This window comes from Lolium rigidum, chromosome 3, assembly GCF_022539505.1.
Source record: "Lolium rigidum isolate FL_2022 chromosome 3, APGP_CSIRO_Lrig_0.1, whole genome shotgun sequence".
Taxonomy (NCBI): Eukaryota; Viridiplantae; Streptophyta; class Magnoliopsida; order Poales; family Poaceae; genus Lolium; species Lolium rigidum.
Window position 1 is genome coordinate 193388748 of NC_061510.1, and position 18268 is coordinate 193407015.

Below are 18268 nucleotides of genomic sequence, written 5' to 3' on the forward strand. Positions count from 1 at the left end.
AAGAAGGATGTGCCCTTTGTGTGGGGCGATGCACAACAAGAAGCCTTCATGATATTGAAAGATAAGTTAACACATGCTCCATTACTCAAACTTCCTGATTTCAATAAGACTTTTGAGCTTGAATGTGATGCTAGTGGAATTGGTTTGGGAGGTGTGTTATTACAAGAGGGCAAACCTGTTGCATATTTTAGTGAGAAATTGAGTGGGCCTAGTCTGAATTATTCTACTTATGATAAAGAATTATATGCGCTGGTTCGGACATTAGAAACTTGGCAACATTATTTATGGCCTAAAGAATTTGTTATACATTCCGATCATGAATCTTTGAAGCATATTCGTAGTCAAGCTAAGTTGAATCGTCGCCATGCAAAGTGGGTTGAATTTATTGAGTCTTTTCCTTATGTTATAAAACACAAAAAGGGTAAAGATAATGTTATTGCTGATGCTTTGTCGCGCCGTTATACTATGCTATCTCAACTTGACTTCAAGATTTTTGGATTAGAAACTATAAAGGAACAATACTTGCATGATGCTGATTTTAAAGATGTGTCGCTGAATTGTAGAGATGGTAGAACATGGAACAAATTCGTCCTCAATGATGGATTTGTGTTCCGTGTTAACAAGCTATGCATCCCAGATAGTTCCGTTCGTCTTTTGTTGTTGCAGGAGGCGCATGGAGGAGGATTGATGGGACACTTTGGTGTGAAGAAGACGGAGGATGTACTTGCTGCACACTTCTTTTGGCCACGTATGCGTCGAGATGTTGAGAGATTTGTGGCACGCTGCACTACATGTCAAAAAGCTAAGTCTCGACTTAATCCACATGGTTTATATATGCCTCTTCCTGTTCCTAGTGTACCTTGGGAGGATATTTCTATGGATTTCGTTTTGGGTTTGCCTCGTACACAGATAGGGAGGGATAGTATCTTTGTTGTTGTGGATAGGTTTTCTAAGATGGCACATTTTATTCCATGTCACAAAACTGATGATGCTACACATGTTGCTGATTTGTTCTTTCGCGAAATTGTGCGTTTACATGGTGTGCCAAATACTATTGTTTCTAATCGTGATACTAAATTTCTTAGCCACTTTTGGAGATGTTTATGGGCTAAGTTGGGGACTAAATTGCTGTTTAGTACTACATGTCATCCCCAAACTGATGGACAAACTGAAGTAGTAAATAGAACATTGTCTACTATGTTGCGGGCTGTTTTGAAGAAGAACTTAAAATTGTGGGAAGAGTGTTTGCCTCATATTGAATTTGCTTACAATCGTTCTCTGCATTCTACCACTAAGATGTGCCCTTTTGAGATTGTGTATGGTTTTGTACCTCGTGCACCTATTGATTTATTGCCTTTAACATCTTCGGTGCAAAATGATTTGGATGCTACACAACGTGCTGAATTGATATTAAAATTGCATGAGACTACTAAAGACAACATAGAACGCATGAATGCTAAGTATAAAATTGCTGGGGATAGAGGAAGAAAGCATGTTGTGTTTGATGTTGGTGATCTTGTTTGGCTGCATTTGCGCAAAGATCGTTTTCCTGCATTGCGCAAGTCTAAGTTAATGCCCCGTGCTGCTGGTCCTTTTAAGGTGTTAGAGAAAATAAATGATAATGCATATAAACTTGAGCTTCCTGCAGAATTGGGTCCGGTAAGTCCTACATTTAACATTGCAGATTTGAAGCCTTACTTTGGTGAAGAAGATGAGCTTGCGTCGAGGACGACTTCAATTCAAGAAGGGGGCATGATGAGGACATCCCATCTATTGATACAACTGCTGTACCTACAGCCACACAAATACAAGGACCAATCACTCGAGCTCGTGCCAAACAACTTAACTATCAGGTACTTTCGTTTCTTGGAACTGTTCCTCATATACATGAGAATATGATGCTTCCTAAATCAGATATGTTTGTTACTCTTAGGAATGATGGACCTAGCATGGATGAGGAGGACAAGCACTGGAGCATGATCACACATGGAGGAGATGGCAGCAAGCACTTGAGGATTGAAGATGACGCCACAAGTGGAGATTTCAGAACTTTGAAGCCACCATAAGAAGAGATGAAAACATGGACGAAATATAGAGTTCTCTACTTCATAATTTCGTCCATAGCATAATATGGTGCTGCGTCACCTTTAGTTTTGGGCCAGGCCCATGTCATTTTCATGGGAATTAAGTCAGCCACTTTTTAGAGTACGTATTGAAGGGGGAAAGGCCTTCTAGGGTTTGGTTCGGCCACCATACGTTTGGCTGGTCGAAACCCCACCTTTTCCTCCTTTAAATACCCCCATAGCCGTCACGTTTAGACTCGGATTTTGATTAGATTAAAAGTTAGCTATTGCTGCAACTCACGTGTACTTCTTTTGAGGCCAACGCCCAGAACAAGACCGACTATTCGGAATCCCACCTTTTCAATAAAGCTTTCATCTATATCCGCAATAATTCTGATTGCATTATTAGTTCTTACTTGTTCTCGATTTCAGGTAGGAATTAAGACCCTCGCTGGTCAGGCTGATCGTGCATCCGCAAGATCAGTAACTCCCGGAGATTGTCCTAGCGATTGCATTTGCGCATGAGCTTTGCACGTGTAGTCGGATCGTCAAGCACGAACTCCACCAACAAATCGAATCATCCACGTCTCATCGAAAGATCGGCCACCTTTGCCCTATCACGTGGAACCTGCACAACACAATCAAAGTACTTTGCCCCAACGTAAAAGTGAGGTTGTCAATCTCACCGGCTTGCTGAAAACAAAGGATTAACCGTATAGTGTGGAAGATGATGTTTGTTTGCGAAGAACAGTAAAGAACAAGTATTGCAGTAGATCGTATTTCAGATGTAAAGAATGGACCGGGGTCCACAGTTCACTAGTGGTGTCTCTCCCATAAGATAAATAGCATGTTGGGTGAACAAATTACGGTTGGGCAATTGACAAATAGAGAGGGCATAACAATGCACATACATATCACGATGACTACTATGAGATTTAATCGGGGCATTACGACAAAGTACATAGACCGCTATCCAGGCATGCATCTATGCCTAAAAGTCCACCTTCGGGTTAGCATCCGCACCCCTTCCAGTATTAAGTTGCAAACAATAGACAATTGCATTAAGTATGGTGCGTAATGTAATCAACACAAATATCCTTAGACGAAGCATTGATGTTTTATCCCTAGTGGCAACAGCACATCCAAAACCTTAGAACTTTCCGTCATTGTCCCAGATTCAATGGAGGCATGAACCCACTATCGAGCATAAATACTCCCTCTTGGAGTTACAAGTATCAACTTGGCCAGAGCCTCTACTAGCAACGGAGAGCATGCAAGAACATAAACAACACATATATGATAGATTGATAATCAACTTGACATAGTATTCTATATTCATCGGATCCCAACAAACACAACATGTAGCATTACAAATAGATGATCTTGATCATGATAGGCAGCTCACAAGATCTAACATGATAGCACAATGAGGAGAAGACAACCATCTAGCTACTGCTATGGACCCATAGTCCAGGGGTGAACTAGTCACACATCGATCCGGAGGCGATCATGGGGATGAAGAGTCCTCCGGGAGATGATTCCCCTCTCCGGCAGGGTGCCGGAGGTGATCTCCTGAATCCCCCGAGATGGGATTGGCGGCGGCTGCGTCTCTGGAAGGTTTTCCGTATCGTGGCTCTCGGTACAGGGGGTTTCGCGACGAAGGCTTTAAGTAGGCGAAAGGGTAGGGTTGGAGGCGGCGCGGGGGGGCCCACACCATAGGGCGGCGCGGGCCCCTCCCTGGCCGCGCCGGCCTATGGGTACGGGCCCTCGTGGCCCCACTTCGTATCCCCTCCGGTCTTTTGGAAGCTTCGTGGAAAAATAAGACCCTGGGCGTTGATTTCGTCCAATTCCGAGAATATTTCCTTTGTAGGATTTCTGAAACCAAAAACAGCAGAAAACAGCAACTGGCTCTTCGGCATCTCGTCAATAGGTTAGTGCCGGAAAATGCAAAATAATGACATAAAGTGTGTATAAAACATGTGAATATCATCATAAAAGTAGCATGGAACATAAGAAATTATGGATACGTTTGAGACGTATCAAACCTCGAGACGATACGATCCTTCTTTCTCGACGCGGAAGTGGAACCTTCCGAACGTCACCTCCATAGGCTCCTCCATATACGCATATGCATCCAAACGGGATGGCGGGTGAGGAACAAAATCGACTAGATCAGTTTCGATCCGTTTACATCTATCCATCGCGTTGCTTGCTGCCGAAGAAGTCGACGATCTTGAACGTGCCATCGAGATCAGCTCCTTGTCGCCTCTAGTCCCCACATACGGCGACAATTGACAAGGTATCGACTTGTCAATGCCTACAAGTTCTAGACTAGGGTTTTGCTGGAAGTAGAGGGCAAGTAGATCTCGAGGGTTTCAGCCGGAAAAGTACTCGACTGCTTATGAAAACTAGGGTTGCATGAACAATGATTCGATCCTCTCTGTGTCCCTCGACTCCCCCTTATATAGGAGGCAGAGCCGAGGGTTTCATATTACACAAGTTTAAAGATTCCGGGAGACTCTCTGAGTTCAACCCGTAAAGTTACAAATCTCTTTATTCCTAATACAACTCTACCTTTCCTTAACAACTAATTGGGCTTCCGAACTTCATACTCTTCGACCTGTGGGCCTTCAGTAAAGCCCGGGTACCGTCTTCGGCAGGCCCATCGGGGATGCCTATGTCACAAAGTGCTTGCCCATATCAATGATAATGCATACTCTATAGATCTTGCACTTGATGAGTTTGGTGTCAGTAATTCTTTCAATGTGGCTGATTTGACACCATATGACGGAGAAGACCTTGGAGCGTCGAGGTCGACGCCTTTTGAAGGGGGGGAGACGATGAGGACATCCCTACCACACTACTACCTCCGTCATTACAAGATGGAGACAATGCTGTTGTGAAGCTCAAGTCCAATGAAGTCAGGATTGGACCAATGACACGAGCTCGTGCGAAGCTACTTAAGCAACAGGTGAACTTGTTCCTATGTGATACTTTGATCGATGAGAACTTTATAGTACCTAAGTCGTATTACTTATGTATGATCATGTATGAAGAGGAAACAAGCATCGCACGAGGAGGAGAGGAGCAGCTGGACAAGAAGATGGACGTGAAGCTGGACATGGAGCTGGACATGAAGACATCCCATGGACGCGCGAGGGAGGAGCGAGAGGCATGCGCTAAAGGAGGAGATGCAGTCCAGGCCGGCGCCAGGTCCGGTCAGACCGGCTGTGCCGCCGGACCACCCGGTCCCAGCCCCGGTCCGACCGGCTGCCGCACCGGATCCGTCCGGTCCAAACCGGACGAGACGCTTGTGCCAGCTGGTCACTATCCAGTATGCCCGGCACCATCGCCCGGTCACCACCCGGCGCCAGGCCCGGTTTGAACCGGACTGGCCCGGTCCCATGCCCGGTCGACCGGCCCCCAGGCCAGCCGAGTCCGAGTCTGTCTCGGCCAGATCTATTCTGGGTCGGTTATTTTTGTATCTTTTCGACCTGAGGTCATCCTGAACCCCTATATAAGTGCCCAGGATGCCCCAAATTAGGTTTACACCATGTTTAAGATAAAGCCTAGTTCATAGTTGTTTGCTACGCAAAACTATTGATACACCAATCTCCAATTCGTTTCGATCTGGAGTTTTATGCTACTGAAAGTTTGTGTGATCTGCTGTTCCATTGGGGATTAGAAGATTGCAATTTACCGCTTCGTGGTCGGCAGCTACGTGCGCAAGTGTGTGGAGTTGCGAATATCTTGCAGGGTTGAGAGCTGCTGCATTGGCGATAGGAATCAATCGAGAGACTTCGTCGGCGTCATACAATTTATCTACTTCATATCATCGATTCCATCCACTGCATTCATCGCGTGTTCATCACCACTCGTCGCTTACTGAGAAGATCGGGCAACCCGTTATCACAATTCATCGTTGTCATTGTCGCTTCATTTATCCATGTTTTGATTTTTAAAAGGGAAATAAGTATCATGCCGCCAGCAACTGCAACATGGCAAACCTGACACCTCCAGTTGGAATCACATCCCAGATGATCGCCAAAAGATCATCGCCAGACACGCCCCCTGCTAGACGGAAATCAAATCCAATCTTAGTGTGCCGCAGATCTCTTCGTATAAACTCTTCTCTCGTTGAAGGCAAGCTGTACCACTAAGTTCTTACTACATCTAGCATGCTGTACTCTGAAGTTCTATCCTTGCATTTATTTTTCCTTTGGATGCACGACGACCACACTCAGGTTTGCCTCCCATTAACACATAAATTGATGCTACGGGGCATGTCCTTGTGGACATAGTCACTAACCGGATCGATGCCACCAATCTCATGAATGTTCAAGGCCATGGAACTCCTCACCTTGCTCAACATGATGAGGCTACCCTGCCTAGTAATGGGGTTAAAGGCATGTTTGGTGTGTATCATCATTATTATCTCACAAGTTCTCTATATGTAAAGTGGGAAGGAGAAAAAATGTGGGAGAAGTACTGAGTAGATTGTACCGATCACCGGCTGGCAAACTGCTAGTGGTCATTCCAAAAGGAAGGATAAGGCCAGTGTCAGCTATAATCGCTGCAAAGTTTGCAACTAAATGTTACAAGACTGTCAAGAACCATGTACATGTGCGTTCGCACTAGAGGAAGTACAAGGAGGACACTAGGCTCCTCTCTGACTATTACCACAAAGTTGGGGTAAGTATATACTGTAGGCCCTTTGCCCGACTGTAATGTTTATATACAGCTGATTTAATAGATTTCCATTCTTATGCCTGTTCTTTTATGTCACTACTCTCTAGGTAAGGTTTGGTATGGATATAAATGCTTCACCAGTAAAAGCAGCATGTAGGAGGTATCTTCAGATAGGTGTTAAGCATCAACGACATGTCCTTAAAAGAAAGTACTTTGATTGCCTTCCTCTCTGTGATGTGCCGAAAGAAAGCCCCGTCAGTTCGATGAATGATGTTGAGTGGAACGAGCTTGTGCAGCATTGGACGGATCCCAAGATTAAGGTCAGTTCCTTACAAAATTGATGCTGCATTGTACATGCTTATTGGTGTTGAAGTGGATAAGTGAATTTTCTAGATCTTTTCATCAGTTTGGAATTTTTTGTTTCCACTGGCTAGTGCATTAAGCTTAATAATGAGTGCTGTTACTAACTATACCTTCCATTTCAGGAAATCAGTAATCAAAACAGAGAAAACCGTGCTAAGGTTCTTTACCATCACACTACTGGGCCACGCAACTATGAAGCTTATCTGTAGAGCTTGGTAAGTCAAGACTTGTCAACTGATAACCGTGATTGATTATTCCCGTTAGATTGCTATATAAGTTTGTTTTTCGCCCAATGCATGTGCTAGATATTTCTTGTTCAATAGCACTTATTGTATTGTATGTATTTGACAATAACATGTTTGGGTATCCAATTGTGATATTATTTTTATGATTGTGACTTTCCAATGTATTTGACAATAATGTGATGAACAGTTGAACAAAATTCCTTTTTTGGTAGCCGCTGCGTCTATGACCTTTCATGTGCATTGTTGCTAGCACAAACTGTAGTTTATGTGTGGATGCAAACTCTTTTATTATGAGATCCTAATAGAACCTTTAAGAAGGCCTCTTAATATTTGCGTTTTTCAATGGGGAGAAGTACAACGGCAAAGAACTCAGTCCTTTGGATATGTTCAAGGAGTGTCACTTGAGCTGACATACGGGCTTCTCCACCCCGACTAAGAATGCAATTGTAAGGCAGCTTTCAAAGAGTCATCACTAATGTGAATGTTATATTATGCTGCATCTCATAACCATGTTTCTTCTTTGCAAATCAAGGCTGAGATGGAACAAGAGTTGTCTGTACCAACAGCTAATGGAGGATGCAATACTGAGGCTCAGGTTGTACATGATGTCATGTCAAAGAAAATCTCCCAACCTACTTTTCTTCAGAATGCAGGGGTTGTGCATCAGCCCTCTCAGCCTTGTCGAGTCAGAAAGAGCAAGCTTGCTGCAGAACTGGAGAGAGAGAAGAGTAGAACTGCAGAGCTGCGCGATATTATTCAGATCCTGAACTCTAAAATTGATCAGATGGCCAGCAAGGCAAAACAAAATGAAGAGATGCAGAGTTGGGTGTTTGCAAAGCTTGGGAAGTTGCTCGCGTCCTTTGAAAAAATCGAGCAGCTGTCTACGATTTCGTAATCTTGATTGCATCGTGAACAGGTGGGATGTTCGACGCTTGAACTGTTATTTTGATGTTATGTTTGTCCACGGGGGACTAATGTGACGACTTTGAACTGTTATGTTGGTGCTTCTGTGCACGTTGAATCGGATCTTACGTTACTGTATGCGTGTAACCCAGTAATGTTGCCTGTAATCCATTAAGTATGCCTGTAACCCAGTAACGATGCATGTACTCCAGTAAGTATGCTTGTAATTAGTTATATATCCCTTTCAGTTGTTTCATAGCTCTCATGCGCCATATCATTTGTGTTGGGCCAAAACAGAAAAGGGCTTTTATTGGGTCGTTGATCGTACTAGCACTCTGTCGATGGCAAATCGGGTCGTCCAGCCCAATTATGTGAGCCCACGTGTCACCTTCGGTAACAACCCTAACCCTAACCCTAAACCCTAACCCTAACCCTAACGTTGAACCCTAACCCTAAACAGCGTGGCGGACGTCTATTCGTCCACGCCGCTAGCTTTTATTTGTCAATGTGTCCAGCCTTTATTCGCCGAAGTGTCGAAAATGGACAGGCGACGTGTCCAACTTCTATTGGTCCATGCGGCGTGCTCGCAAAGCTGACACGTGTCCTTGTACGACACTTTCTGTGCCGACACACGTCCTTGTATGATTGGACCAAGTGTCCGCGATTTACGGGCAAATATTTTGAACAATGGGTGCTAAGTGTCAACACCGGAATGGGCCTCGTGGTGATCCACGTGGACGCTGATGTCACCCGACCGGACTGACAGCTCAATCATTGTCCTGCTAGATCAATCATTGGACCCACATGATGAGGACATCCCTACTACACTACTACCTCCGTCATTGATAAATGAAGATGAACCTGCTGTGAAGCTCAAGTCCAATGAAGTTCGGATTGGACCAATTACAAGGGCTCGTGCAAAGCTACTTAAACAACAGGTCAACTTGTTTCTAAACGATACTTTGATTGATGAGAACTTTATACTGCCTAAGTCCTATTACTTATGTATCATCAGGTATCAAGAGGAGACAAGCATTGCACGAGGAGAGGAGCAGCTGGACATGAAGACGAACGTCAAGATGGCCGTGAAGCTGGACATGGAGCTGGACATGAAGATATCTCATGGACGCGCGAGGGAGGAGCGGGAGGAATGCGCGAGAGGAGAAGAAGAAGTCCAGGCCGGTCCAGCGCCCGGTCAGACCGGCCCCCACGCCGGGCCACCCGGTCCCTGGCCCGGTCGACCGGCCGCCAACCGGCCGCCAACCGGAGTGAGCGTATCGTACCGGGCAGAAACCGGAAACTTCGCAGTTTCCCGGTTTCTGACCGGTTGACCGGACCACAGACCGGACCGCCCGGTCCACAGCCCGGTTGACCGGATTCCAGACCGGACCGGGTCCGAGTCCGTCTCGACCGCGATCTATTCTGGGTCGGTTATTCTTGTATCTTTTCGACCAGAACTCATCCCGGACGCCTATATAAGTGCCTTGGACGACCCCCTAGCTGCTTTAGACCACGTTTAAGATAAACCCTAGTTCATAGTTGTTTGCTAAGAAAAACTATTGTTCCCCAACTCTCCAATTCGTTGCGATCTGGAGTTTTATGCTACTGAAAGTTTGTGTGATCTGCTGTTCCATTGGGGATTAGAAGATTGCAATCTACCGCTTCGTGGTCGGCGGCTACGTGCGCAAGTGTGTGGAGTTGCGAATATCTTACAGGGTTGAGAGCTGTTGCATTGGCATCAGGAATCAATCGAGAGACTTCGTCGGCGTCATACAAGTTACCCTCCTCATCATCATCGATTTCATCCGCTGCTACCATCGTGTGTTCATCACCACCCGTCGCTTACTGAGAAGATCGGGCCACCCCTTATCATCTTGGTATCAGATTTCCAGTTTTCCTCGGTAAGCCATCCACAATCCACCCCATAGTTGAGTTGTGAGTGTTTTCCTATCTAGAAAAAGCCATAAAAAGTTAGGGTTAGGGTTTGCCATAGCCTTAGATTGCACTAATTTCGAGTTTTAGTTGCTTTTCGTAGTTGTTTTTGCGTATCTTTATCTTTCATCTAGTAGAATTGTTAGGGTTTGTGTTTTCTCTATCATCTAGTTTATCATATTGTGTCAGTTTTGTTACTCCGAGTCCACATAGCGTACAGTGTGCTTGTTCCCAACCATAGACACAGCCTATCAATATAAAGTGACTAGGAACTTCCCCAGAAGAGACTAGTTTTACCGCTTGACAGGCTGCTCGTTAGGGTTTTGGTGCTTTGTTTTTTTTTGTTGGCCGTGTTATCAAGGAGTTGTGTCAAAAAAAAAATTGAAAAGAAGCAAAAAGAGCTACAAAGCTGCGTGTGTTCTACAAAAAGAAAAATCCAAAAAGAAACAGTGTTGTGCTAGTTGAATCAAGTGAAGGCCTAAGTTTACTTTACTGCACCCGTAGTTGAGCAATCTTGTGTCTGTCTCGTTGAGCTTTGCTAGCGTCTCTCTTGTGCATTGCAACCTTTCCCGCGTATAGTTGCATTGCCCCATTATATCGCCTTGTGTGAGTATCATTGGTTGTCTACGGTCAGCGCTAGAGCTTGTTATTGGTGCAAATAGGTAGCCCACCTACAGCCCCACATATATCCTGCTTTGTCGTGTGATTGTTCTTATACCCTTGATATTCGCTTCGCTACATCCGTGCACTAGTCCGTCAATCCAAGTTGGTAAGCAATACTAATTCACTTTGGAGCGGTAAGATTTACCTTTCTTATCAGTTTTGAGTGAGTTGAGAGAGTACCACCAAAGATTTTTGTTTAGTGCACTAACATACTAATCATGTCTTCTACCGAGAATGTTGATGTGATGCAGAAAAAGGATCCAGCGACGACAGTTACTTGGCTGGAGTACGAGGCACTACGTGATCACCTACAACGTGAAATCCGTGTTGCCAATGAAGCGTTGGACAAGGATATTCAGAGTGTTCACTTGAAGGTCGATGAGACTACTACAGCGGTTAACACCGTTCAAACATCGGTGACGACTCTTCAAGCATCTATACAAGCTTTGACAACCGCCGTTGGTGAGATACGTACAATGGTGCAACAACAACCACTACTTGATGAAGATGGCAGTGTGCAAGGTGACAATGCCGAAGCTGCTAATGCTCAAGGGCGTGGTGTTGGTCGTGGTCTTGGACGTGGCGTTGGAGATGCGTTCCGTGGTCGTGGTTTTGTCCCCGTCGGAGCCCAACGTGTTCCTCAACAACAAGACGATGGTTTGGGTAAGCCCAAGTTCTCAATTCCCAGATTTGAAGGAGGTACCGATGTTGAAGAATATCTTACATGGGAGCTGAAAATTGAGAGATTATAGCGTTTACATCCCGACTATATCGAAGATAGGAAGATCAAGCTTGCTTCCTCTGAGTTTGATGGCTATGCATTGCGTTGGTGGGATGGACTTGTGAGTGCTCGAGAAGAAGATGGTGAGCTGCCTATTATCACATGGCGTGCTATGAAGGCGGCAATGAGAGCTCGTTTTGTGCCTACCAATTACTTGCGTTCCGTATTTGACAAGTTGACCCAATTGAAGCAAGGTGTGTTGACGGTTGATGCTTACTACATGGAGATGGAGATGCTTATGCAGCGTGCCCGCGTCCGTGAGTCTCTTGAGATGACACTACAGCGTTTTCTGAATGGTCTGCGGTTTAATATCAAGGGCATTGTGCGTCATCACAGCTACGCTATTATGAATGAGCTACTACATCATGCAAGAGAAGCTGAGTCACAGTTGGCGGAAGAACTGCAAATGAAGGGCCGTACTACAGGCGCTGGACGCTACACACCCCGCGCACCGCCCTCCATGGCGCCATCTTCGCGCCCTGCAGATGTTCCTACTTCGTCTAGCAAGCCGGTCTCTAGTGTCACCAACACAAAGAAGCCCGCTCCTGCAGCAAGTGGAACTAGTTCTAACATGTCGACAGCGCGCAACCGTGATATGGTTTGTCATACATGTGGTGGCAAGGGTCACTTCAAGAAGGATTGTCCTAATCGTAAAGTTATGATAATTAATGAGGACAATGAGTATGAAACTCGGAGATGATGTTGATCCAAATGCTCCGAGAGGAGGATGATTATGATAGCGATGGTTATGATGCTTTTCCTTCGAAGCTCAAACTATTGTTGTCTCGCAGCGTGTTCTTAATGTGCAGTCAAGTGCATCTACACAGCGCTGTAATTTGTTCCAAACAAAGGCACTAGTTGGTCCTGATAAGGCTTGCAAGGTCATTATTGATGGCGGAAGTTGTCGCAATCTAGCAAGCAAAGAGTTATGTGCCAAGCTGAAACTGAAATATCTACCGCACCCGCATCCATATTATATTCAGTGGTTGAGCAATAATGGAGAGATGAAGGTGAGCCACATGGTGCGAGTTGATTTTGAGATTGGACCGTATAAGGATTCCATTGATTTTGATGTGGTTCCTATGACGGTTTGTCACCTGCTGTTGGGCCGGCCATGGCTCTATGACCGTTCTGTGCAACACAATGGCCGCGCCAATACATATCACTTGGAGTTCAAGGGCAAGAAAATTAACTTACAGCCTATGTCACCACATTAAATTGTCAATGAGTCTCGTCAGAAGATTTAAGTAAATTTGGAGGATGCATCCATAGATAGGCGAGAGAATTGTAATGCCGTGAGTGATATAACGAAAAGTGAGAGAGTGAATTCCTTAGTCTCATTAGCCACCAAACAAGACATGAGAGAATTTTGTGAGGATCCTACAGCCATGCCTATTGTGCTCTACGGTTTTGGTTTCTAACGACATGACCCCTCTTCCTCTTGGTGTTTCTAATGTTTTGCAGGAATTCAGCAACGTGCTTCCGGAAGAGGTACCCCGCAGGACTTCCACCATTGCGAGGTATTGAGCATCAAATTGACTTGATCCCCGGAGCATCGCTGCCCAATAGGGCGCCATATAGAACGAATCCCGAAGAGACGAAGGAGATACAGAAGCAAGTACAAGCGCTACTCGACAAAGGTTATATCCGCATAAGCCTTAGTCCTTGTGCTCGTTCCTGTTATTCTTGTTCCTAAGAAAGATGGTGCATGGCGTATGTGCGTAGATTGTAGAGCGATAAACAACATTACTATTCGATATCGTCATCCTATTCCCGTTTAGAGGATATGCTAGATGAATTGAGTGGTGCTCGCTGTTTTCACTAAAATTGATTTGCGTAGTGGTTATCTTCAAATTAGGATGAAAGAAGGGGATGAGTGGAAAACCGCCTCTAAAACAAAATTTGGTTTATATGAGTGGTTAGTAATGCCTTTTGGTTTGACTAATGCACCTAGCACTTTCATGAGACTGATGAACCATGTTTTGCGTGATTTTATTGGCAAGTTTGTGGTTGTGTATTTTGATGACATATTAATCTACAGCCGCAATGAATCTGATCTTATTATACATATTCGACATGTTTTGCAAGTGTTGCGTGATAGTAAACTCTATGGTAATCTTGAGAAGTGCACATTTTGCAAAGATAAGGTCATATTTCTGGGTTATGTTGTCTCTAAGCATGGAGTAGAAGTAGATGTGTCTAAAATTGAAGCTATTCAAAATTGGCCTACTCCCATGAATGTGAGTCAAGTTAGAAGTTTTCATGGTCTAGCTGGGTTTTATCGCCGTTTTGTGCCCAATTTTTCTACTATTGCTGCACCTTTGAATGAATTGACTAAAAAGCGTGTTGTCTTTGAGTGGGGCGTTGCCCAAGATCATGCTTTTGATGAACTGAAACGATTGTTAACTTCTCGCACCGTTGCTTGCACTTCCCGATTTCAATAAGCAATTTGAGATTGAATGTGATGCTAGTGGTATTGGAATTGGTGGTGTGTTGATGCAAGAGGGTCGCCCAATTGCATATTTTTCCGAGAAACTTTCTCGGTGCTAAGTTGAACTATCCTATATATGATAAAGAATTGTATGCTTTAATTAGAGTTCTTGAGGTTTGGCAACATTACTTGTGGCCAAAAGAATTTATCATACATTCTGATCATGAAGCTTTGAAATATCTGAAAGCACAATCTACTTTGCATAGGCCTCTTGCTAAGTGGGTTGAGTTCATTGAGTCTTTTCCGTACATTATTAAGCATAAGAAGGGAAAAGATAATATTGTTGCTGATGCTCTATCTAGGAAGACTATCGTCGTTAACTCATCTTGATGTTAAAATTCCTGGATTAGAGGTGCTATGTGATTTGTATGCGATCGATCATGATTTTGTTGAACCATACCGCTTATGTGTTATTGGTAAAGCATGGGAAAAATATCACATACACGATGGGTTCTTGTTTAGAGCTAACAAACTATGTGTTCCGGAATCGTCCGTGCGTTTGCTCTTATTGCGGGAATCACATGCTCGGAGGTTTGATGGGTCACTTTGGGCGTGAGAAGACGCTACTCATGCTCGCCGATCACTTTTATTGGACAAAGATGAGGCGGGACGTGGACAGGTATGTGAAGAGGTGCATTACTTGCAACAAGTCCAAGTCCAAGCTGAAGCCTCACGGTTTGTATACTCCGTTACCGGCACCTACTACACCTTGGGAGGATATTAGTATGGATTTTGTGTTGGGTTTGCCGCGCACTAAGAGAGGCCATGATTCTATATTTGTGGTAGTGGACAGATTTTCTAAAATGTCACACTTTATTGCCCGCCACAAAAGCGACGATGCGTCGCATATTGCTAACCTGTTTTTCAGGGAGATTGTTCGACTACATGGAGTCCCGAAGACTATTGTTTCTGATCATGATGTGAAGTTCATGAGCTACTTCTGGAAGACACTTTGGGGAAAGCTAGGGACAAAGCTACTATTCAGTACTACTTGTCATCCCCAAACTGATGGTCAAACTGAAGTGGTGAATCGAACCATGTCACAACTATTGAGATCCATGATCAAGAAGAACCTGAAGGAGTGGGAGAGTGTTTGCCGCATGTGGAGTTTGCTTACAACAGGGCGGTACATTCTACCACGGAGCTGTGTCCTTTTGAGGTGGTGTATGGTTTCAAACCCATTACTCCACTTGACTTGTTGCCTTTGCCCATACATGAGAGAGTTAATATGGAGGCATCCAAGAGGGCAGATTTTGTGCGTAAGATCCATGTGAAGACTAAAGAGTTGATCGAGAAGAAAGGCAAGAGCAATGCTGCAAGGATGAACAAGAAGCGCAAAGAGATGTTGTTCAAGCCTGGTGATATGGTCTGGGTACATTTTCGCAAGGATAGGTTCCCGAAGCTGCGGAAGTCTAAGTTGAAGCCTCGTGGTGCTGGTCCTTACAAAGTGCTTGCCAAGATCAATGATAATGCATACTCGATAGATCTTCCAGTTGATGAGTTTGGTGTCAGTAATTCTTTCAATGTTGCTGATTTGACACCATATGACGGAGAAGACCTTGGAGCGTCGGGGTCGACACCTTTTGAAGGGGGGGGGGGGAGATGATGAGGACATCCCTACTACACTACTACCTCCGTCATTGATAAATGAAGATGAACCTGCTGTGAAGCTCAAGTCCAATGAAGTTCGGATTGGACCAATTACAAGGGCTCGTGCAAAGCTACTTAAACAACAGGTGAACTTGTTTCTAAATGATACTTTGATTGATAAGAACTTTATACTGCCTAAGTCCTATTACTTATGTATCATCAGGTATCAAGAGGAGACAAGCATTGCACGAGGAAAGGAGCAGCTGGACATGAAGACGGACGTCAAGATGGCCGTGAAGCTGGACATGGAGCTGGACATGAAGATATCTCATGGACGCGCGAGGGAGGAGCGGGAGGAATGCGCGAGAGGAGAAGAAGAAGTCCAGGCCGGTCCAGCGCCCGGTCAGACCGGCCCCCACGCCGGGCCGCCCGGTCCCTGGCCCGGTCGACCGGCCGCCAACCGGCCGCCAACCGGAGGGAGCGTATCGTACCGGGCAGAAACCGGAAACTTCGCAGTTTCCCGGTTTCCGACCGTTTGACCGGACCACAGACCGGACCGCCCGGTCCACAGCCCGGTTGACCGGATTCCAGACCGGACCAGTCCGAGTCTGTCTCGACCAGATCTATTCTGGGTCGGTTATTCTTGTATCTTTTCGACCAGAACTCGTCCCGGACGCCTATATAAGTGCCTTGGACGACCCCCTAGCTGCTTTAGACCATGTTTAAGATAAACCCTAGTTCATAGTTGTTTGCTAAGCAAAACTATTGTTCCCCAACTCTCCAATTCGTTGCGATCTGGAGTTTTATGCTACTGAAAGTTTGTGTGATCTGCTGTTCCATTGGAGATTAGAAGATTGCAATCTACCGCTTCGTGGTCGGCGGCTACGTGCGCAAGTGTGTGGAGTTGCGAATATCTTACAGGGTTGAGAGCTATTGCATTGGCATCAGGAATCAATCGAGAGACTTCGTCGGCGTCATACAAGTTACCCTCCTCATCATCATCGATTTCATCCGCTGCTACCATCGTGTGTTCATCACCACCCGTCGCTTACTGAGAAGATCGGGCTACCCCTTATCACTACAGCTCAATGAATGGTCTGACACGATGGTCTCGATCGGGGAGGCAGCCGCATGATGGTTATGCCCTTAATGACGTATCGGGCCGGGTGGGCTTTGGGTGTGGGCTAGGCCGTCACGGATCCATGACGGGACGATCTAACCGTCAGTTTGGCCATCTGTGACACGAGGTTCGCCACGGTCTTGCAAACCGTCAATATGGGGTCTCCATGACAGATTTTGCACATTCGCTGATGAACTAAAATCGTTATGGACTAGCGAATTGTTACTAGTGTGTTGAGGAGAAACATCTCTTGGTGTGTGTCTTGTATCACGGTGAGCAGGTGAAAAACTACGATCGGGTCCTTGTCGTGGAATATGTTAGTATGCAGGGATGATGCCACACTATAAGTATCCGAATCTTGTGGGGAAAGTGTACGACCTCTGCATAGTGTAAAACTATTCAAATAGCCATGTCCACAATTATGGACGTGGGAATGGCAGCTTCATGGCGTTGAAGGAGTTTGGTTATTAGAATACCGGTGGGACTAGTGGAAGAGTATCTGGGAAATACGAAGGAGGGGGAATAATGTTTTGGTCATATTGAGATGGCCAAAAAGGAATATGGGTTATCCTTACCTATTAGTCTTTAAAACAAAACTTGTCTTCAATATGTTTTTAACAAAGATATAGAGATGCTATATCGACCAGAGAAACTATTGGTTTATCAAAAAAGCCCTAGACTAGATCTTGTTTCTAGCTACAACCATATTGCATATCCGTTATTCAATTCGTAGGTGGTTTGCTACTACAATCAAACGTACTCACTGGCATTGTTGACACTAGCTATTTATTTAGTCACATTTTGAGGAGTTTGGTAAATGAAGAAGGATTCGATGATGTCTATGCGGGCTAGGAACATTCTCCCAATCAGTGGCTATAGGGTTATGGCAGATGACTTGGGCTCTATGCTGCTTTTGTGAAATGATTCCGATACTCTTATGTTAAGTTAGACCCTTCAAGACTATTATGTAATTATTGGTCATGTGATATGTTTGTAACCTTTTCTTTCGGTACTGTAATGGAGGATGTAATTATATACCAGTTTGGCTATGCTCTCAGGGCAAAAGGATCATGGGATCATGAATATACATGCATAACAAGTGTTTTGGACAACTAGTCCGGGGCCCCAAAGAGGCAATCAGTCTCCTCCATGGACACCCACACCTATGAGATCTCGACAGTGCGCTCGAAGATGGCGGCATTGGTTGATAACCCACAAGTGTAGGGGATCGGTTATAGCCTTTTCGATAAGTAAGAGTGTCGAACCCAACGAGGAGCTAAAGGTACAATGAATATTCTCTCAAGTTCTAACAACCACTGATACAACTCTACACACACTAAACGTTTACTTTATCTAGGAAATAATACTAGAGTAATAATACAGGTATGAGAGATAGCTTTGCAAGATAATAAATACAAGAAAGTAAAT